A 23,107-nucleotide genomic window follows, 5' to 3' on the forward strand; every position below is an offset into this window, starting at 1 on the left:
GAATTTAATCAACGCATTTTAAACGAGAACGAATTCGAAGTGCATGAGTGTGATGAATTGGGGCTCGTAGTCGTTTGCAGTTACACTCGGAAGATATTGAGCCCACCGACTGAATACTGATAGTATTCTATAAAGGATAATGTCACAACTCAAAGCCTTAACATGGCAATATTACAGTTGTGTGCAGTACTGCACACAACTGCGCGTTAAAACCGTACTTCTTAGTTACTTTGGTTAGCATTCCTTGGGAACTTCCCGCAGCTTGCGTTATGCTTGCCTGTTTGATGGTTTGTATATGCGTATCTAACCTGCTCCACTGCAGCTTTGGTAACGAAGTATTCCGTGGTGTCATGGTCGGAACATAGGGCTGGTGTACTGAGGAAGCAGGGTTCGAAACCAACCTTCGGAACAAGTTGAGTCACTGGTTATTTAAGGTATGTGGCGCTCCTCAATGAACTTTTTACGCCATTCTGGGACACTTTGTCTGTTCTGCTCATGTGTGAACCTATTTGTGAATCATTTGTGACCAAAGATGCTATTTTATAGCATCTTTCGTCATCATGACCATGGCGGTCAATGTAACGTGGTGGCGAAGTGCAAAAGCGCCTGCGTACGGAGCATTGGGTGCGCGTTAAGCAACGCCAGGTGGTCGAAATTATCCCGAGTGCCTCATAATCACAATGTGGATTTGGCGCGGAAATGCACCTTATTTTTTTTTACGTGCCATTGGGTGCGCACTTCCCTCCAGTCAATATCCTTCGCGCCAACTTGGGTCCCTGGGCTGTTCTACGGACCCAGTTTCTGCTGCCTGCCCTGTGGACTGGTGACCAGGCCTTCCAGCATGACGGTGTCATGCAGCCCTCCCTGCGGACTTGGTCAGCTGTTCTAGCAGTCTGGAGTCTTGATGCCAACCATGTGAGTCTGGTGGCCAGCTGATGTAGCGACTTGATAGCTTCGTGCCCACAGATTGGGCAGGTGGCCAGATGTTCTTGTGGTGTCCTCGGTTGCTGATCAGAAGATAGCACGTACCTTATGTAATCGCAGATGTCACTTTTTTTTTTCTGTCCCAATTTCTTTATGAAAAAGAGAAGTTGGGCGAGTTTTTGGTTATCATACGCATAATCAGCGCCTGTGTTAACTTCGTTCATTTCGCGTTGTTTGGTCTTTGCCATGTCTTCGTATTTAAAAATTGTTGAATAGGACAGACTGGTGGACTAGTTGGGAGGACATTATTTACACAGTATAACTAGTGCGCAGAAGCGCTGTGTCCTGTCCTTTTTTTGTCCATGTGCTTATGCGCCACTGTGCAAATTAAAGATTGCCTCCTCTGCAAACGGGAGATGTAGCCTGAAGCGCTTTCGCGGTTCGCTTTCGCGTTGGCTGCCATCTTGTCATTGACGGTGCAGGCGATTCTCACGTGCTTTCGTGAATACCTTTAGCTATAACGTCTAAACCCAACTAAAGCCATTTTTTTCAGGTCACCACCAAGCAACTGGATTAATGCTGGCTGCCACTTTATGTAGGATAACCCCGTGGTTTCTGGTTCAGACAACGCAGGGTGGACAGCCGGGCCAAGTTCCGCTTTCTAGCAGACGAGGTGAGCGCAATCCTTTCGACTATTTTAAAGTCAATCAGCTTTCCGTGTAGCAGCCACGCGAAGTGCAGAAAGGTGAAGCACTGATAGCGATAGCAAATTAGTTGATAGCTATACGAAGTAAGGCTAGTAGTTTTATTGGCCATATAAACATGCAAACATTAGTGTACTACACAAATTAACAAGCATGATGTCATGTGCACACAGGTGAACATAAGCACATTGCGCTCGACGTCCGCGGAAACTCGGTCAAGACGCCGGAATGAGGAATCGCGGCAGCAGCAGCGAGCGAATTGACCTTCGTGCATCTCTCACTTCAACGCGGCACAAACGTCCAAATCACAGCGCATTCGAAGTTACGAGCACTACGCGCACTCTGAAAACATCGCCGATGAAGATGATGCCTGTGCAGGCGTGCACTTCGGCCACGTCGCAGATTGCTTTCAAGATACGACGCCCGCACAGGCCTCACGGTACGCAGAAGGCGCCGGAGAAGAACGCCCCCCTTTCCCTCCCTCGCCTAGCTCTTGTGCCTCGCGCGCGACAAGACAGCACAGTGTCAGACGTCTTTGTGAAGTTGTCACGAAGGCGAAGGCGATGTGTGACGCCCGTCGAGGGATGAATGCTGATAGCAGATATGAGCACAGAGAAGTAAGGCACACTTGTTAGGACATGTCTTTGGGAAATATTCAGGGAAATTGTTACCTTTAGAAAGCGCGTTTTGGCAGCTTATTGTGTGTGGTTACAGTCGGCCATGTACCCTCGGCTGGGGCGGCTACGTGCTTACCCGCCTGAGTTCCTCATGAGCGGTGGCATCAATATGAGAAGGAACATATTCTTTGGCACTGGGTAGCACACCGGGTTAAAATGAGAAACAACCGCGTTTCCTCTGCCCATGCCGCATCATCAGTGAGTTCAGTATATTGCAAAACGTTCTGTTTTACTCGTGGCCTGTTTAGTTTGTATGCGCATTATCCTTCAAAGTTTTCTTTGTGTGTAATATGTGCCTTCTGTCTTTTGTTCGCTTCTCCTTGCTGCTGTCAGCAACTACATTTTCACTTCGATTGTCCCGTCAAACTTTTAGACCTAATCTAAAAATATTACGAGACAATGATGTTAACATAACGACGTGATGATGATTGTGTTATCGGTGGCGTGACTACTGAACTGCTGTGTTATGATAAAGTTGAACCTAATCACGGACAGCGCGTGCTTCGACAGTGACGATGATGCTTAAGAATAAGAGGCTGCGAAAGGAGCAGCGCGTGCGGTAGAATGTTCGATTGCAAACTTCCAAGCATACAGATTTCTGCCTCTTACGCTAGTTTTCATGGTTGATCGGCGGTCGGACTCGGCAAGGAAACGTTCGTTCGTTCATTCGATATTTCGATTCGTTGGTTCGTTCGTTCGTTGGTTCGTTCACTGGTTCGCTTGCTGGTTGGTTGGTTGGTTGGTTTGGTTTAGTTTGGTTTGGTTCGTTCGTTCATTTGGTCCATCGTTCACTTCTTTGTTAGTAAATTCTTCGTTAATTTGTGCTTTCCTTCGTTCGTTCGCTAGTTCAGTCGTTCGCTCAATCAACGGTTGCTGCGTTTGTTCGTTCGTTCTTTATTTTGTTCATTCAGTCGTTCATGTGTTCGCGCTTTTTGGCAGTCATTGTCGATTGTTTCTGCACAATGTTTTTTCTACGACAGCACATAAGTAGTCATGCCAGCGACGTCACAGTCATCAACACATAGTAATCATATTGCGGTCATTTTGTAATGTTATGGCTGTCGTTCTCCATATGTTGGTATCACAAGAAGCCAACAAACACTGACACCAAGGACAAGATAGGGGAAATTACTTGTGCTTAATAAATGAAATAAAGAAACGATAAATTATTGGAAATGAAAGTGGATGAAAAAACAACTTGCCGCAGGTGGGAACCGAACCCACAACCTTCGCATTTCGCTTGCGATGCTCTACCAATTGAGCTACCGCGGCGCCGTTTCCCCATCCACTTTCTTGGGTGCTTATGTTTCCTAGTAGAACCCTGGGAGTGTTGGCACTCTACCGTGGGTTCGGTTCCCACCTGCGGCAAGTTGGTTTTTCATCCACTTTCATTTCCGTTAATTTATCTTTTCTTTATTTCATTTTTTAAGCACAAGTAATTTCGCCTATGTTGTCCTTAACGTCAGTGTTTGTTGGATTCTTATGATATGACTAATAAAAATCGGGCCCCTCAGTTAACCCCCTTTCTTCTCGTTTATTTCATATGTTGGTGTCATCATCATCTACGCGTCACTGTCGCCATGCGGCTGTCGTCGTCGTTTCTGTAACTCATCGACCTCGTCATTGCACTGTCTCGGCCACACCAGTGTAGTGGTTGTCTCATAGACCCTATATTGCCATAATATTAAAACTTTGTTGGCGTCATCACTGTTGCGGCCGTGTCCTCGTCTAGCCACTGTCGTCTTGTAACATCATCGCCGTGTGCATGCTTTCACTATATCAACGGCGCACTCACCATGTTTTGTCGTACTTCAATGCTATTGTCTTCCATTACAACCTGTGGTCGTCGTTGAGCCTTTGTCTTCACAATTTGTGTTTCTCTCTCCTACGCAAGCACACATATAAAGAAATTATTCGCCTCACACTTAGAGGTTAAATCCTGTGGGAACAAGGTCCGAAGCTTCCCCTTAGGGTGCGAGATAGGTCGGCCTGCATATCCACAGTGGAGGCTAGCGTAAACATCACGTTAACCACCTGTATAGTGTAGCAGGGGCACTTTGATATGCGCAATCCACAGGTTGCGTAATTAAGACACCTTTGCCTACTCTTCCGGATTCGGCATGACTGCTGCTGCAAGTTGGTCGGTACATCTATTATATATAACCCGCCGTGGTTGCTCAGTGGCTATGGTGTTGGGCTGCTGAGCACGAAGCCGCAGGATCGAATCCCGGCCACGGCGGCCGCATTTCGATGGGGGCGAAATGCGAAAACACCCGTGTGCTTAGATTTACGTGCACGTTAAACAACCCCAGGTGGTAGAAATTTCCGGAGCCCTCCACTACGGCGTGCCTCATAATCACAAAGTGGTTTTGGCACGTAAAACCCCACAATTTAAAAAAAAAATTAAATCTATTATATATATGTGTGCGCGCGAAGGTTAAATCTGAGCCGACTGCAAGTACCAGTAAAAGAGCTCATATAAACCCTGTATGCTTAACCTCAAGTTAGTGCAAGTGCGTGTCTGTGTTCGGCGCAATAGAAAAATAAGTTCCCACAATATCCTAACATATAATATCTGCGCATACCTATCTCTAAAGCACACAGACCTCCCAGTGTATTAGCACAATATTATCAGTTATTGTATAGAATTTTTTTTTTGGTCTAGCCATTAAGTATCTGCCCGTGGGCGGGTTTCATTTCTTTGTCTATGCTTCAGAAAAGATATGGGCCACTGGGGAACATGTACTTGTTTCTTTTTCCGGTCACTATTTTTCACTGGCTAACGTATGTTAAACCTTACCGCTCGACGCAGGACGCTCCTGCATGTACCAGGACATTCTCCATTCTTGTAGCCGATTATTTCGGTGTTATGCGTTGTAGCCGAGCCTGCGTAATTAGATTTCAAGCGTGAGGCGAAGTGTGCATTCTAGAGCTTTTGCGGGCGCCAGCGATTACGCTGGAACCGCGTATGAGTCAAGTTTAAGTGGACCACGCGTGTTACTCTCAAGGCCAATTTCGACGATCGCCGACTGTACTTGCTGCTATCATTGTGCTCCAAGTGCCACTTGTTTTTTTTGGCCATTTGTTTGCCGACTAAAGAGTATTTCGTGAAGGACAGCTTTGCAACTGTATTCACAGTCTCTACAGCCTGACGTTATGGTAATTGATTGTCTTTGAATTAGTCACTAGGTTTGTCTCAGTGGGTGTGCGCAATTTCTTGGCTAATCGTCCAGAATGAGTATGTGCCACTAAGGCACAAGTGTCAGAGAACCCTTAATATATGTCACGCATAAGTTAACGCCTGGTACACTTGCTTCAGCGGGCGGAAGGAACACACGAACGCAAGATGCAATACACACGTAACATTCATTCAATAGGCTATTTTAGTAACAGGAACACACGGTAAGATTCAACACTTATCACACACGGACTGCGTCCACCCTTGCTCAGCTTTCCGCTCACACTACCGCGTTTACAAACGTCTGTGCGGCGATCGTCTATTCGCTGTAGTAGTGGCGCTTACAGTACCGGTTCTGTTCGACGCGGGTATCGGCGTCCCCCGGTCTGTGGTCCGTCGATGCGATCTGGTCGTCGTCAGTCGTTGTTAGTGTCCGGCGTCACCGATGCCCCGGTCGACGTGACGAAGGCACGGTCGCTGAGGGGCTACATGTCGCGCTCCGGCAGAGCGCGGCTCGTGCCGGCTGGCGCTCCCGGTGCGCGCCGGCCCAGCGTAGTTCTCCGGACGGGACGGTGACTGGCTGTAGCCAGCCTCCGCGCGTCCACGTTCAGCGGCACAAACGCTGACGTGTCCTGGCGGGTAGGTCCGGGCCAGCGGTAGTTCCGGGGACGTCGGACATCTGCTCGCCGAGCCTGGTACTCGGATGGGACGTCGATGTGTCGCCGAGGAACTGGGGCAGGACCCAGAGAGGCGATCTCCGGCCGTCTTCTCCTGGAACGCTGCGCCCTGGCCACCACGTCCTTCCCTGCGCGCGCCCCTTCTCCAAGATGGCGGCTCCACGCGCTCGCTTCACTCTTTCTTCCTCGTCTTCTTTCTTTCTTTATGATTGTCACTCCTGACAATACATCTAGACGTATGTCGTACTTCTCTATGCATACTCCTGCCATCACCATTCTTCCCGCGAGAAGCATCGTAAGTTCCTTTTGTCCTGATGTAGTCGCTCCGTAGATGTCTGACACTGTGTAGCCGCATGACTTGGTGCATGAATTTCGGCTTAGCTTGTGGTCGGTGTATTCTTTAAACATTAAAAATTATGGCAGAACTCACCTGATGATGAATCTCGATGGTAATGCCATTAGCATTAGAGCAGTGCGACGACACACCGTATTTTTCAAGCCATGTTTAAGATCTGTAGTTGTTAGTCTCAGACTTCCGTTGTTTTGGTTAGATGCCGCATGACTCGATATTCTCCGATGTTGCTACGGCACTGACTTGCCATAGTAACGCTTGAGGATTGCGGCTTCACGGCTACTGTATGACGTCGATGCAATAACGACTATTCAATGTCACAGAAGGAATGGCGTCGATGAAACGACAAGAGTTGTGACAACGACGGGATGATGACAATGAGATGACAATTCATAAATCATGACGCTGGTAGAGCGATGACAGCGTGATGACACCGACATGAGGACAATTGGAGGACACGAATGTAGGAGCACGATTGCCTGAAGACGACGGTATGGCCACAACCGGATGACGAAGTCGGAAAAACGATGATGCCATGCCGAGGATCGTATGACAACGGCGTCCTAATCAGTATTGATTGACGGCAGCATAATGACGATAGAATGATGGATTGACTTCGGCGGAGCGACGGAAGCAGTATGACGACGACAGTAGGACCACAATGGGATGACGTTGCTTAAGTGAAGACGGGGGTAAAAGACAGTGGGACGACAATGGCATGCGACAATGGGATGAAGACTACTATGCTCGGACGACGGAATAACGATATTGGGCGTACAAAATCAGATCGACGATGCAGTGACCGCAACTAAATCACGACCACGGTATGACGACTAATTTGTGACGATGACGCAATGACAACGATGGTTTCGCGAAAGTATGAGGACAATCAGACGACGACGAGTGTATGACAATGGCGTAACGACTTGATCACGAAGCCTCTATCACAACGCTAGTCAGAAGTCAGATGACGTGACGGGAGGCCGCTGACGAAGCTCGAATGACGATGATGCAACCACAAGGGCATCACCACCACCAGGACATACATAGAGGCCCAAGCTATTAGGCAAGTTGGCCTACTGGGTTGACCGTACAAGGCATGACGACGACGGCAAGATCAGAGTGGAATGAAGGAACTGGAACTACGATGAAATCAGCATTACGGCATCATGACCGTGAGCACACATCTATTAGCCCATGCGGGTAGACAACTTGGGTCATTGGCTTGGTATCGGAGGCTACTAATCGTATTGCAGAAGGTTTCTCCTCGCAATGATACACACATAATTCAAACACTAAAAATTTGGTGTGTTGATAACGAAGACTTGACCCTTCAAAAAAAAAAAAAATCTGTCAAGCACCGCAGTCCTTCCGTGGCATGGGCGAAAGAAGCAATCGATGACATATGACATCATACATAACGCGGGCGGAACTGCACGCTGGGTTCAGCAAAGGTCCAATGATCATGGACAAAATATAACAATATGCTGTAGACGTCCAGTGTGCAGGCTTGCAGCTATCGCTAAACGATAAAAGAAACTCGAGTCTTGCATAACCAGAATAATAAACTAATGCCAGAAATGGGAGGCAAAAACATAGGCGGTTGGGTTTGTCGCGCGTTAGGCGCGCATGGATCGCTTGTTCTGTAACGTAGGGAATTACGGTATCATGGAGTGGATGGGCTAGGCCTTTCTGCACAAACTAATGTCGCCATCCTAATTCTGTATAGCCAGACAACATTCCGGCCCTTGCCTTTGCGTTTCAGCTGGCGTTATGTATATGGGACTACGTAGGGGTCGGAGATCACATTTCAGGCAATTAATTGGGAGGCCATCACACCTGCCCTGTGCGGGAATACGACCGATAGAGTTTCTGGTTCTGTGCCAAGCTTGCTACCTGACGGTTTACAGATTAGGTCAGTGTTTGGTCTCCTCATATCTTTCACCGTGTTTCTCACATACACGCGCAATGCCTTTCTTTTTTCATGTGTGCCGAGAACGAACTGCATAAGATCAACATGGTCGTGTCGTACACCTATCTACCAGGCAAAGACCAGTCTGGCCTGGCCTTTAGTGCGGGATTACCAGGAAGCATGAGAGACAGCACAGCGTCCGACTGTACGATTAAAGGAGAGCAAGGTGAGCGAATAGAAGACGTGACTTCATGTGTCATAATCTTTCTATTGCCTATCACTCTGCCGAGACAATTACCTATAAAACAATTTTATGCACCGTAAGCACAAGTACGCCAATGGTTCTTGTAATTTTTGGCACGACGCCGCGAATTTTCATTTATAATTTTTAAATACTTAATCAAATATTTTTATCTAGTGTAGCAACAGTTATTCTACCAGGCTAATGTTATAATTAGCGAAAAATTCAAAGTGGGTGAAATGTAACGTATCCCATGAAGCAGCGAATTAACAGGGTATGAAGTTAATAGCAGTCAGGCGCTGCCTGTCAAGCGAAAGTTCATTGGTAAGCAGCACGAATGCATCTGCGTCGTTCACAGCATGTGGCGCTGCTGTACACTCATTCAGTTATCAGCAAAAGTTCGCCTTGCCTTGCTGTTTTGCGTGCGCTACCTCAATGGCTACATTTATCACTCCGGAATCCCAACTGTAACTTGCCTATAATCGCATAAAAAAATATGTCCCTATCTACAGACTGCGGCATCCTTCATAATCCCCGAGTTACTTCGGTAAATTATACACCAATTTAAAGCTGCAGCAAAAAGAAACGTAGCACTGTTTTCATAAAGGCATTCATGCCAGCCGCGGAGTCGCCGTCTCTCGAACGCCGTCGTTGATTGCTCAGCGTGTACGCTACTCGGTTAGAAATGGCAAACATGTACAAAGTTTAAACGCCGGTTCTTAGAATCGATCCTCCTTCGGTTATCTTAAACAAGCATGGTGGTTTATATACTATAATCAATAAGATGAGGCGAGTACGTACTGAAAATAGAAACGGGGCCAGTCTTTCGTTCTGCTGATGATCACAAGGTCACGCGCGCTCTTAAAGGGACACTAAAGGGAAACAATAAATCAGTTTAGATTAATGAAGCATTGTTTCAGAACTCTGCAGGCAGTCATTTCAAAAAGATAGTTTCAATATTAGATGAGAAAATGAAGGTCCAACTATCAGTATTTGAATTTCGCGCCGAAACCCCCGTGCTGGTACGTCAGCGTGACGTCAGGTATTCCAAAGTATGTTTTCGCATTTCGGCCGCATTGACGGAGTAAAGGTTCAGGAAACTTGCCATGTTTAATATCTGGTTCCTTTAGAACACAATGTAGTCAATCTGTACCGCTATATATACTTAGTAGGCCCTAGAAGATGCCTCCAAAATCCAAGACGTCACAGCCCCCAGGTGCGGGAACTTAAGTAGGCGTCGCCACCTGTATTTCGTTCTTGCGCTTTTTCTGGCTTACCAAACGTTTTATCGTTGTAAGAGTGGTGTTTTTGGTGTTGTAGAAAGGTAATTTACTGATGCAGAAGAAATCATCTTTCACTTTAGTGTCCCTTTAAGCATCGCAGGTGGCAACCAACTGCTTCTATTTCTTTATCACAATAGCTTTATCGAAACAGTAAATTGGGCGAATTGTGAGGCTAACACACTCCAGATAAGTCTCTTAGTTCTTTCAACGCTGTTTGATTTCGGCAACTACTTTGTACTTTTAGTAAAGAAATGAACGGGGCTAGTGGTGGACGTTCATGATTATATTGCGCTTAGTGCTAAACTGACGAACGTGAAAGAGAGGACGCGGACGTACGTAATGCAACGTACGTCCGCGTCCTGACCTTCACGTTCGTCTGTTTAACACTAACCGCAATATAATCATGTACATGTACTTGAACGGTGGTGTAGCCTGCGCTGATATTGCGGCTTGTTTTTCGGCTTGGCTACCATTTTGCCCTACGTTGGTGCATGTGATCACGTGCAAGTGTGCCCACCTACTTGCGCAAATGCCTTTGTCTTCACTCGTCAGGCCACAACCTTTTTCGAAGGTGCCACAAGGTGGATGAAAGAACGTTTGCTTGCTCTTTCGTGTAGGACTTTCCCGTGGCCCATGATTCCAAGACCGCGGGCATGGACAGCTGGGCTAAGTTCCGCTTCGCCTCAGAGGAGGAGAGCAGCATCCTAGCTGCAGCATTCGAAGTTAAGTAGTTACGCTCAACGAACTCTTCGTGTAGTCTCCTTGTGACATGTGCCTTCGGCTGATTGTCTGCGCCTCTAAAGCGTTATCCTTTGCAGCTTGCCATGTGTATCAGCGGTTGGACAAATGCATTACAGCTGCGACTTCAGTTAGGCGCACCACTGAATATGATGTCAGCGTGTTGAAAATGTAGCTTTCTTTCCTTATTCGGAAACGTAATTCAACACTTGTTGAAGGGGTGTTCAAGCACTGTTGAAGTCAGCTATACGTATTCCAAAGTTTTGACCTAGTTTTGACCTTTTTTGTCATGGCACCATAGGTAGATAAAATGACGAATCAGGGATACGTCAATAACAAATCGTGCAGAACGAAAAATTGTGTGGAGATGCAACGCACATGTGGGAATTATTTTAAAGTGATACTTTATAATTAAATGTACACATGACCCTTAGCTGTATTGCACTTAATTTTAAAGTTTCACCCAAGCTACCAATTGGATCCAATGCAACGAGTAAATTCACGAATTCTTTCCATCACAAAAGTGATGCTTTCACCTCATAAATGTTTGTACTTGTTCACTGCATCATTCAGAAGTGGTTCCGAAGCACTCACGAAATAAGTCGGATGCACAGCGTGAGACGTCTTAGTGGCGATATCACGAGAGTGAAGGCGGTGCTTCTCGAGGAGAGAGAGAGAGAGAGAGAGATAACAAGGGCATGGAGGTTAACCGGAGGTAGTTATGGTTGGCTAACCATCATGGGGAGAAGGAGCAGGGAGATAAAAAAGAAAGCGGAAGGGATATATATATATATATATATATATATATAGAGAGAGAGAGAGAGAGAGAGAGAGAGACGAGCGCGAACGAACCGCGTACACTGTACATCGGTAGGGAGGCGGCGTTCTTAAGGTCTATTGCGAAGGATGCTGATGACAGCTGTGCGCGCAGAAAAGTGGGACCCATTTGTAGTCGCATGTATTCGGGGCGTATTCGAGGCAACTAGTTGTCATCTCCATAAAACGTAGTTCGGCAGCTTTGCATAGGCGGTCACACACGACCAATAGCACCTTCTGGTGTTGCAGCTGCGAGCTCGTGCCCATAAGCGTATTTGAATAGTGATATTATCTTTTAGAGAAAAAAAGCATGTTTCCCCTAGCCATGCTACGATATTAGTGAAGCCAGTGTATTCGCGACATATTGGGGTCAATTGAAAGAAAGAGCCATTAGACGGTCACAGAGGGCCGTGAACCTTCTGCTGCTGTTGCAGCGACAAGCTTTTCTTTTAGTATTATTTCAGAGCGATCTTATCGTTATGCTAAAGAATTTGTTCGATCTTCGTCTGTGCAGTAGGTTAAAATTAAGAACAATCGCGTTTACGTTATCCATGTTGCATTATAAGCGTGACTGGTGTATGACAGAAAACCTTTCTTTCTGCCCGTGCCTGCTTTCTCTGTGGACGATCCTTGCAAATGTTTTCTGTATGCATCACGGGCGTTCTGCCTTGTGTTCACTTATGTTTGTAGCTTTCGGAAGCTGTTTTCACTTCTCCTGTGACCTCGTTCTTTAGGAGTTGATTGTGGACCCTAGGAATATTGTTCGATTCAATTAACATATAATAATAATAATAATAATAATAATAATAATAATAATAATAATAATATAATAATAATAATAATAATAATGAACATTCAGTGACATGCTGAGCTCGACAGCAAGTTTACCACACAATTGCCTTGTCAATTTCGTTGACTATGTCGTCGGTGGTTGCAGAAAAGGTTGCAGCAGGCGTTGTCGAATGCTTAAGCCAATAGCATTCTTGCCTCTTTCGCCCGTTTTCTTGGATGGTCGGTGGTTGGACTGGGCAAGGAATAATTAGGCTTGGTCAGTTGCTGGCTTGGTTTGTTGGTGTGTAGGTTCTTTGGTTCCTTCGTTCGTTCGTTATATAGATAGTCCGCTTGTTCAGTCGTCCATGAAGTTGGCACGTCCAGTTACTTGTTCGTTGGTTCGTTCAGGCTATTCGCTTACATTGGCCATCATCATCAGTGTTTTCAAAACAGTTTCTTCCTGTCACAGCACTGTAAGCAGTTCTGCCACCGACGACATGGTCAGCATCACTTAGTCGTCAAATCACCACCGTTTTGTAATCTCGAGGTTGTCGTGCTGAGCATGTCATTGTCATCTGTTGCCGCAATGACACCGTCGTATACGTGTTTTATTGTCGGCGTTATTGTGCTGTCGTCGCCGCACCACTGTTGTGTCTTTGTCATCGCCGTCATGATCATGTTGGTGTCCTAGGCAACCTTCGTCGCAGTCGTCACCACCACTGCGGCCGCATCGTCATCCTACTACAATCGTCTTCGTCACATCGTCGCAGTGCTCGGGTTACCACTCTCATCATAGCGCCCTTTTCATTCTTGTCGTACTTCAACGCCGTCGTCTTCGCAATGTGTGGTCGTGGTTGTGCCTTTGTCTTCTCATTTGGTGTTTCTCTCCCTTTCTCCCACTCACACGAACGTACACTCACACACAGAGAAATGATTCGCCATAGGCGAAGGGGTTGAATCATCGGGTACCTGGGCCCGGAGCTTCGCTTCCGGGTGCGAGATGTAGATGGGCATGCAGACCCGAACGGTGTAGGATAGCTTAAGCGGTACATACAGCCGAATACTGTAATAGGATTATCTTTTATAGGCGCAATACAAAGGTTGAGTAATGGTTTAGGTACGTGGATATTTTAAAGCGAATGTTTCTTTGCCTACCTTTGCGTGTTTAGTGTGGCTCATGCTGCTGAGGTGGCTGCAGGCATCGGAGATCGGAGAGGATATATATATATATATATATATATATATATATATATATATATATATAATATAGACAGACAGACAGGGTGTGCCAGCTAGCTTTATTACTAGTTTAAAACTATGCAAATACCATGTAGCTGGACCGAACCACGGTAACACCCCGGCAAAACTGTTTTTCTAATAAACAGCCTCTCTCTCTCAACCAAGGTGGGTCACAGGTAATTTTAGTGAATTGTTCACCTAAATGCAGAGCAGTCAATATTACTGAAGAATTAAGCGAAAAGCATGCGCAGCACTAAGGAGGCCACAACTGTCGAAATGAAATATATGTGAGGCGTGTATCAACATTGATGGAGCATGTGGCAGGAAAACAAAGTGTATTAGCCTATTATTTATCCAGGGAGAGTTAATGCAGTGTTAATTAACATGAAATCGTTTGCAGGACTGTTGCGGAGCAGGCAGGAAGCTGTCTGTCGTGCTTAAATGAAGCAGTTCGCGTGTTTGTTGCAAAATGAGATCTCCGTGACAGACACAAAGGTAAGATACGTGCACATCATTGTCTGTCGACTTTTAACATGGCATTAGGATTGCTTTCATGGAGTAAATGGACATGGTATTAGGGGTGTGCGAATATCCGAAATTTCGAATAACAAATTGAATATATTCTTATACAATTCAGTCTTCTAATTGTCCCTCTTTATAAGTTTAATATTTTTCGAATATTTCTCAAATATTTTTAAATTGGAAACTGTGTTATGAAATCTAATAGTGGAGTTGCAGTACGGTACCGTTTGTCCTCGCATCTATATTAGGCATACAAGTGAAGTTACGCAAAGGACCAGGCTACGTAATTTGAGCCAGTTGTACCACCTTTGACAACTTAATAAAGTAATATCTGATAAAAAACCGATATGTTGCCTTGCATATGATGTATGCAATTCCATCGTAAACCCGTCGTTGACACCTCGTCACACGTAACATTTTCACGCCAAACTGGTTTGAGAAAGACATTGGCCTGATTGACGTAATAGTTCTGCGGAAACCCGCAAGGTGGAGAGAAGTAATTAATAAAGGGAAAATTAGCCATCCACCCGTTCGCAGCAATTGCTACAAAGGAAACCCATACGTGTTCCTCGAAAGATAAGCCTCGCAGTTGAAGAAAAATTCGTCCTGGTCCGGGACACGAACCCGGAACCACCGCCTTTCCGGGGCAGCCGCTCTACCCTCTGGGCTAACCAGGCAGCTAGCAGATGGCAGGGCGAAGTCGAATTTGTCAACAACTTGAAGCAAAGGCAAGAGTTTGACGTACAGTTCTGCGGAAACCCGCAAGGTGGAGAGAAGTAATTAATAAAGGGAAAGTCAGACATCTACCTGTTCATAGCAATTGCTACAAAGGAAGCCGTATGACTTTCTTTTGTAGCAATTGCTACGAACTATCTGATTTTCCCTTTATTAATTACATTGGGCTGATCTACCGCACTTGTAGGTGATAGAAATGCGAATCAGTTTTTGAAACTTGTATCAGAATCATGGGAAAGTATTTTAAGTGGAGTTGTTAGCACAATTTGTTTTATTTTCCATCATGATGCTGCTCTCTAAGAGCAACATATAGCAATTTAGTATTCCTGCTAAACTGTTTTAATGTAAACAAGTTCAATTATGATCGCTGCTGGTGAATATTGCAATTCTGTCACATCAGCTGTTATTTAGAGGGGCGCACTACTTGCAAAACAAATTGCAAAGTGGTATTAGCTGACGAACTGACGCAACTAAAGTTAAAGATTCATGTTAGAATGCATGTCCTCGTTGTCGAATTGAATCAGTGGAAGTCAAGAAGTAACCTTAGTTGAGCAAGAACTCCCGTGGTTAGCACTAGTTTTAAGAAATATCTCCGATGAAATGCATTGATTATCCGGTTGAAACTTGTAAGCATTCCTTCTTGTTCAGTGTTCACAGTGTGAACTGGAGCGCCAATGCATTTCATCACACATTGCTAAGCAAATAATTTTTGCTCAAATATCGCTTTGTTCCTGTTCAGCTTCAATTTCTAATTTCAAACGTGTGAACTAAAGTTCACTAACCTCACTAATTACAATACTAACATTACCAACCTAACTTCACTAATTATGAAGTTAACAAGGGGTGTTTTGTTAATGAATTAACATCACTCTGTAAATTGTATTGCAAGTATTGTCCACCGGTGCAACAATTTGGCTGATGTGCTAAAATTAAGATATTTATCACAGGGGACCCTTAAGTCTGCTCCTATTAAAATAGATAATCTTGCATGACCAAACATGTTTCCCAGATACCTTTAATTCTACAGATTTACGGTCAAAATATCAGTACTGGTATACCCCTGCTGCCGTGTTCTACACCCAAATGAATGTTCTACTAAATGGAGGCTCAGTAGTTATAACCTGATGAAAAAATGTTTCGTGATAATACCACATTTGTTACATAGCATGATGACAGGTGACTTGAGCACTGTCTTCGCAGCGTCTACGATATAGCCATGGAGAAGCGGCTAGAGACAGAGACCGAGGAGTGCATCGTGAAAGCCGAGCCGATCCAAGACGTGCGCCTGGTTGAGCTCTTCCCTTACGTTCGAGAAGATGGCTCCCAGAAGCACGGAGATGAAGACGGCAAGCAACATACGACAAAGTAAGGGTACCACGTTGAATGGGAAAGTTTAGACCAGTGCCCGTCTGTGCAACGACGAAGAATCAACGGAGAACACCAGAGGCTATAACATGTAATGATCGTTTGCCTTCGATTACATTTATAATTTAATTTATCAGCACCCACTGTAGTAAGTAAGTTGTGGTTATGGCTAATGACTGCGGTAATGCGGATAGATAGGTAATGCGGTAATGTATTTCGAGATTGCGGATATATCTCAGTGGTAGTGACCACATTTCGATAGAGGTTAAATGAAAAAACGCTCGTTTACTTAGCTTTAGGTGTACGATAGAGAGCCCCAGGTGGACAAAATAAATCCGGAGTCTCCCACTACGGTGTGCCTCATAATCAGATTGTAGTCTTGACACAAAACACCACAATTTATTTTTTTTCTCAGAAATTGGCCGATACTACTAACAAAGACTTGGTGCCATGCCACCCAATGATGGACCAAAAGAACGAAAAGTGAGAAGGATTGTTACATGATATGACCAAATAATGCAAATGTCAGTGTTATATTTGCGACTGAACAATGTCCCAATCCTAGAAAGTTTCAGAGCAAAGGTTACACCATGCAAATTACTAGCAAAAACATATACGAAGAAAGTATTGAACAAAATGAAGTGTCCTCTCCTTCCATATCCTGTTTTTCTTCGTGACAGATACAGCAAAACCTTCACTCAAGCCTTTAAAAATAACCAGCACGTTTACAAGCTATATTAACCTAGTTGACACGTAAAGGGATATGACCTCCTACAGGTGATTTCAATATGAAAGGGAACACCTACTTAGGTTTAAAGAACCCGTTGTTCCAGAAGTATTGAGCTTGAACAGAACTTTCTGACGAGTACTAAGCTATCACAAGGAAGAAGGATGGGTCAGGTGAAATTTAATTTCAACTTGAAAACAAAATGCCCACCAATGCAAGTCTGTTCTAATAGGCAGATCATGCGTGAGCAAAAATGAGCGCTCCCCTATATATGGTTCGCTTCCAAATGTCTATACAAGGCTCCGGTGGGCCGCAGGCTTCGGTAGTTTCTGCAGTCCATTTCGTAAACCTTACAGGTCTAAAAACTCGGAGTCCTTGATCTATCCGCGACAGTGTCGAATTATTTCTAAACCGTTTTGACGTCACAGTTCCGGAATCTCACGTACGCAGGAGGCCGTGAACTCGGCTAGGTATACGAGGCGTTGACGACCTCGTACAGAACTTAGAGAGCTGAGGGCAAAATACTGGTGCAACTGGTCGCTTCTCTCACTCGAAAGCCGACGAGAGATGGGGTACATCTTCGTCCTACAGTATACTCAAAATAGGCGGATGATGATGATAATAAAAGCGTGGCATTTCTGTGCTGCACGCGAAACCTTTTGTAAGGATAGCTTGATCTGTGCCTTGCATTCAGAGCATATAATCACTCGTTTCTGTATCAGAATTCGTATACTGTGCCGATTCGTAACCTGGACTCGTGATTTTGGCAAACTTTGGCAGTCTTCTCAAAGGAGCAGTATGTAATTCACCGGTGAATATTGGAAATATTCAGGGTTGTTTACTAATTATAAGAGGAGCCATGAAATGGCTTATTTTTTCCGCCTAGAGTTGTCCCGCATGGAGCATGAGGGTTGAGCTGCGTTTTGTCACCGAACGCCAGCTAGACGCACACGCTGCAGTGCGAGGGCGTTGTGGCGTTCGATAATTTCGACACTATCTTGTTGTTTAGTTTATATCAACTATTGTACTTGTATACTTGCTTGACGATGCGTATTCTGATTATAATAATTTTTCGTAGAAAGCTTAGGGCGTGTTACCTACTTCTCGAGTGTTTCGAGGTGTTTTCTTTCGACTGCCACTTTGCATGACCCGGGTCCGTTAATTTCGTCTTCGCGCTTCCCGTAGCCCCGCCTTTCTATGGAACAGGATGCCAATTCCTGAAAACTGAGTAAAATACGGGACATGCATCTCTTTCTGCTTGAAGGATTCTCAAATGATTGGTTTTTTTTCTACAGTTCCTCAGCGGCGTGCTCACCGAATGTGGCGATGATGGCGAGGATATCCCCACCGCGGACTTCGAATGGCAGTCCTTCGTCAAGGAGCAACTTAGCGCGCGGACCACCGAACAGTCGCCGACTCAGGCTGGAGAGATTCAGCTCGGACGTCAGGTCTCGAACCTGCCTCAGAGTGGCCATACTTATCGTCGCGAAGACGTGGTCATTGGCTCCATTGCCGAGTATTCCGACAAACGCGTGGTTACGCACACACAAAAATAAAGACTCACAACACCGCTGGCCAAAAGGATAGAAGACAACGACGATGACGACATGTAACGCCCATGACGTGCAAGACGACTCATACTTAATTTACCACGAGTCGAACTGACAAGTGTTTGCGAGGTAGGTCCTGGGTAGCCGAAATAGAGTACCGATAACACGATGGCCTACCGAATTATCGAGTTCGTAAAGGCAGAGGAAAGAAGAGTGAAATTTATAAGCAATGGTTCCTTGGACTAGTTGGTTACATACATGGGTTGGGGTCACAGCGATCATCCTGTTTAGCTCTTATCAGTGTTTTCCAGCTCTAACTTTTAACTGAGCGTTTATTTCCAAAATACCACCGCGTATGTAGGGCCGCGCACCGAAATAGTCCCAATCACCACACATGGAAGGATGAAAGATGCGGGAGCAGCATTCAGCTCGGTCTACGCTACTGAAGCGAACAATGGCTAACCTGTCTTCACAACGCTCTCCGGAAATCATGTTCCCATAAAATTTCTAGAAGATTTGACATGCAAAAAGCGTGCATGGAACTATGGTTGCCCTGACCATGTATCAGTAGCAGGAAGTGCGTTAAACAGAATAGCATGCACATGAGCAGTAGTGATAATACGAAAAAGGTCGTTGTGCCGTATTTGCATAACCTATCACGCGCACTAAAGAAACTTGGACGAGAGGTTAAAGCAGACGCAGTAGTTTCTGCTCTGGAGAAATTGCTCAGCTTATGCAGCGCCACTGATCCGTCTGTTAAAAAAAACGCAGATTGCAAAAAGAATTTTCTACTCCCTCTAGTGCCATGCGTAAAGAATGTCTATCGCCTTCCGTTATCATGCAGGAAGATTTACGTTGGACAGCCTGAATGATACGTTAAGAGAACGTAACCGGATATTGAATCGATGCTAAGATGCTTATGTGTCTGTGCAGTCCGGTCATTTCGGGCGTAAACTCTCGTTTACGAAGCGGTCTGTTTTATTTGAACGCAAAGTTACGCGAGAAGTTGACGCTGCTTTGATAGCGAGGACCTCTGATAGCTGCATTAGTTGCCCTTCACTTGCCCTGACTGCAAGTGAATTGGCGTTCCTTCAAGCGGTCTGTTTTCGTGGGTGGTGGTTGGGACGTTTTCGGTGTGCGGACCTGCGACTATGTTGTTTTTATGGAAATAAACGCTCTCTTGAAATTTGGCGCTCGTAGTGTCTCGCTCTTGTCCGTGTAATCCAGTGCCGTGACCCCCCATTGCTGAAGGAGTGGAATGTGTGTGGATGGGACGAATAGCTCGAAGAACGGAAAAGTACGCGTCGCGCATGACTGCGAAATTTGGCTGGGATGTTCACAGCGAGCCGCCAATGTAGTTCAGGACCATTGAACCCTGTAATGCTTAAGTCATGTCCAATATACTGCGCAGTTTGGACGCCGAAATCGAAAATTGTGCGCGTTACACAAAGTAGCCAAATTCCACATTGCTAAAAAAAAAACAAACGCTAAAAAATTGAGGTGGGACATCGGAAAGGGAGAGACGCGGCGCTGTGCGTTTCAAACGGCGCCGTTCTTTTTGAACATGGGGAAACTACCAACTCGCCCAATCTGCCGCTCTTTAGCCATATTCGCCCGAGCCAAGTGTCAGTGTTGAATAGCTTAGGAAGCCAACTACTAGCGACAGCAATGATTCCCGCTGGTCATAGACCATTCTTTAGCACAAATATGCCATGGATGGCGAGAAATAATGCTGAGGAAATTCGGCGAGTTTTTTATGTAGAACAGTGGCCATTACAACGTTAAATACTCCCCAGTTCTGTCGGTGCCAATGTTTTTGGATGCCTTCGACGGCAAGGTAAGTGTTCACTTCAATAACCAGTGGCTTTGTAAGTGGGCAACGAAGCCCGACACTACTACTACTGCAATATCCACAGTGCGCCTTTGAGACGTACAACAGGTTCAGTACATAAAAAAATATCGGATTAACTTATGACGCGCGCCTCAATTGGCGCCTGTGTATTGATTGTGTAGCCAGAAAACGTACACATGTCATTTCCATTTTCCGTAGGCTAAGCAGCCTCCTTATAAGAGCCACTTCAATATCGCATGTACTTTCGCGCAGTTTCGTAGTTTGCCAAGAGAAGGAAAGCGCAGTCGAGGACGGCAGAAGACTAGGTGGGGCAATGAAATTAGGAAATTCGTAGGCGCTAGTTGGAATCTGCTGACGCAGGACAGGGGTGATTGGAGATCGCAGGAAGAGGCTTTCGTCCTGCAGTGGACAAAAAGGCTGGTGATGTTGACGATGATGTGCTATCGCGTACGTTTCTCGGGTGCTCCGCCTTATTTTATTTCCGAATGAATAGTTGTGTGCTTGTGCTTAGCCCAATGCTTTCTTAAAGCTGTTCCAAATATTGTCTCTGTAGAATCGATTTCCTTCTGAAGCTACTGCCTTCGGGCTCTTGCAAACGTGCTTGAATATTTGCGAGTAACTGCTATGGCGTTCTGAAACATTTCTCTGTCACGTTAATTTTGACTTGCGTACTTGTAATGTACTTCCGGTTCCCGGCAGCTGGTGGTTTTTTTTTTTTTTTTTTGGTACTGCAAAATTACTTCAACATATTTCCATCGTCCCTGAGACGTATGTGCACATTTGGACTACATAAACTAAAAGCTGAGGATCAGCAAATGGGCAGAGCCGCCTCTTCATTTTACGTGTACGCGTGTTCCTTGACACGCCCAGAGTAATGCTTTGTTTCATGTATGTTTAAGGGCTTCGAAATAAAGTTGCATTGAATTAATGCCGTGCGTGTCCACTCTGACTTCGTTTTCCTACAAACAATAAAATCGTACATACATTACCGTGTAGATGACTTTGAGCGCGGAGAAGAGCCAGAATGTCAACAGTCAACCGGAAACGAAAAAAAAAAATCAAATAATGGTGTTTCCGCGTACTTTTCTCTCGCGTTCCACAATCTTCGCGAACAGCCGTGCTTATTAGCCGGAGGCTTCCGTTAAGCTGTTCCAAACATACCTGTGGAATGGATTTCGTTGTTTCTCGCACAGATACAGCCTTCTGGGTTTTACGATCTCCAGGACTTCGGAATTGCCACTAAGAATTTGTGATAGTATTTGTTTTCCCCTGCCAGCGTTACTTTCTATTCCCGGCACCTGTCATTCTAGTAATGAATTCGATGTCATATTTGTGAGAAATTTGCACTTTCGGCGTCATGTGCGCGCATGTATACGGCGTAAATTGAGGTGAGAATGTTCGGTTTTTGATCGTCCCTCAATATTGTTTTTTACAGGGCCGGAGGAATGCTTTTGCTGGTGTACGAATGGTTAAGAGCTTCGAAATAAAGTTACGGTGTGTGGAATTAACGCCCGTGCGTGTCTGGTCTCTGTTCGCTAGCATTTTCTTTCAGCGTGGACAAGCGTCTGAGTGTCGCCAGTCAATCGACAACTAATTCTGTCAAAGGGGGACGTGGGTCTTCTCATAAAACGAATTCAACAGCTTGCTATAACCACTCCTCGCAGTGCTACTAAACCGGGTCAAGGATTGAAATAACTACAGCGTGTTCAGTGACGCCCGATACAGTTCCGCTACGCTGCTGCAAAGTGTACGCAGAGTGTAGCGTAATGTGCACATGAGCACGCGGATAGAGCATGTGGTATGTTGTCGGCAGAACGAACTGTGTGGCCAGTTAGGCAGCAATAGCGGCCCAGCTGGCCAAGCTACTGGTCGAGAAAAAAAACGGTGTGTGGTGTGCCGTTCCGGTAGCCGAGCGGCTTGAGTGTTGATCTCGTATCCTTCAGTACGGTGGTTCGATTCCCGCTGCCTGCATCGCTGTGAAAAAAAAAAAAAAAAGGCAGCGATGCGGATGCCGGGGCTCGAAGTGCCATCCATGAAAGTTCGAGGTGGACCGTTAAGGCTGGGTCTCGACCTCTAGAGGACCTCCTGCATCGTAGTACCGGCGTACGCATGGCCAGTGCGCGGATTGAAGGCGGTGCGGACGTCGGCACAACGACGCAGGTGACCCCCTAGGAGTTATGTCGCCGTGCAGCTTGCTGCCGGAACTGGGAGTTCCGGCACCCAGCTGTGCTCTCGGCCGCCGGAATGTGGCGGATAAGAGGGAGTTTTGTGTCATGGTGCACACTATTTCCTCTCGCTATCCCCCGGGTATCCTAAGAGGGTGGATACCTGCTGCTTTTGGGGGAAGTGCGGAGGGCACCCCACGGAGAAGGGCGACCACAGACGACGCCCAGAGAAAACCGACCTGCAAACGACCTGAGCCACCCCTCCACAGAAAATCGCCGCGCACCCAGCGACCCCCCCCCCCCGATCTTTTGCCGCGCCAGCTCTATAGAGGTCGGCCCTCCAAGAGGTCGCGCGGCCCTCCATAGAGCGGCCCTCGGGCGCTCTATGGAGGGCCGCGCGACATCTTCGAGGGCCGACCTCTATAGAGCTGGCGCGGCAAAAGATCGGGGGAGGGGGGGGGGGGTCGCTGGGTGCGCGGCGATTTTCTGTGGAGGGGTGGCTCCGGTCGTTTGCAGGTCGGTTTTCTCTGGGCGTCGTTGTGTCTTCTCTTTCGCGTGTGGTCGCCCTTCTCCGTGGGGTGCCCTCCGCACTTCCCCCAAAAGCAGCAGGTATCCACCCTCTTAGGATACCCGGGGGATAGCGAGAGGAAATAGTGTGCACCATGACACAAAACTCCCT

At 46.1% G+C, this 23,107-nt stretch overlaps 1 long non-coding RNA gene across 4 annotated transcripts; it reads left to right on the forward strand.

Annotated features, from left to right (window-relative positions):
- The first annotated feature begins 338 nt into the window (after window positions 1-338).
- On the forward strand, window positions 339-21,771 carry LOC129381568 (uncharacterized). Of its 4 annotated transcripts, none has more exons than XR_011891219.1 (9): window positions 339-434; window positions 749-915; window positions 1,478-1,597; window positions 8,558-8,650; window positions 10,566-10,670; window positions 13,913-14,762; window positions 15,970-16,134; window positions 18,157-20,248; window positions 21,699-21,771. It is a non-coding gene; the product is annotated as an uncharacterized lncRNA (long non-coding RNA). The 4 variants fall into 4 exon arrangements; XR_011891220.1 differs by having other exon boundaries at window positions 13,913-14,007; window positions 14,624-14,762; window positions 18,157-21,771; XR_008609739.2 differs by having other exon boundaries at window positions 18,157-21,771.
- Window positions 21,772-23,107: the final 1,336 nt, after the last annotated feature.

This window comes from Dermacentor andersoni, chromosome 11, assembly GCF_023375885.2.
Source record: "Dermacentor andersoni chromosome 11, qqDerAnde1_hic_scaffold, whole genome shotgun sequence".
In the NCBI taxonomy this organism is placed as follows: domain Eukaryota; kingdom Metazoa; phylum Arthropoda; class Arachnida; order Ixodida; family Ixodidae; genus Dermacentor; species Dermacentor andersoni.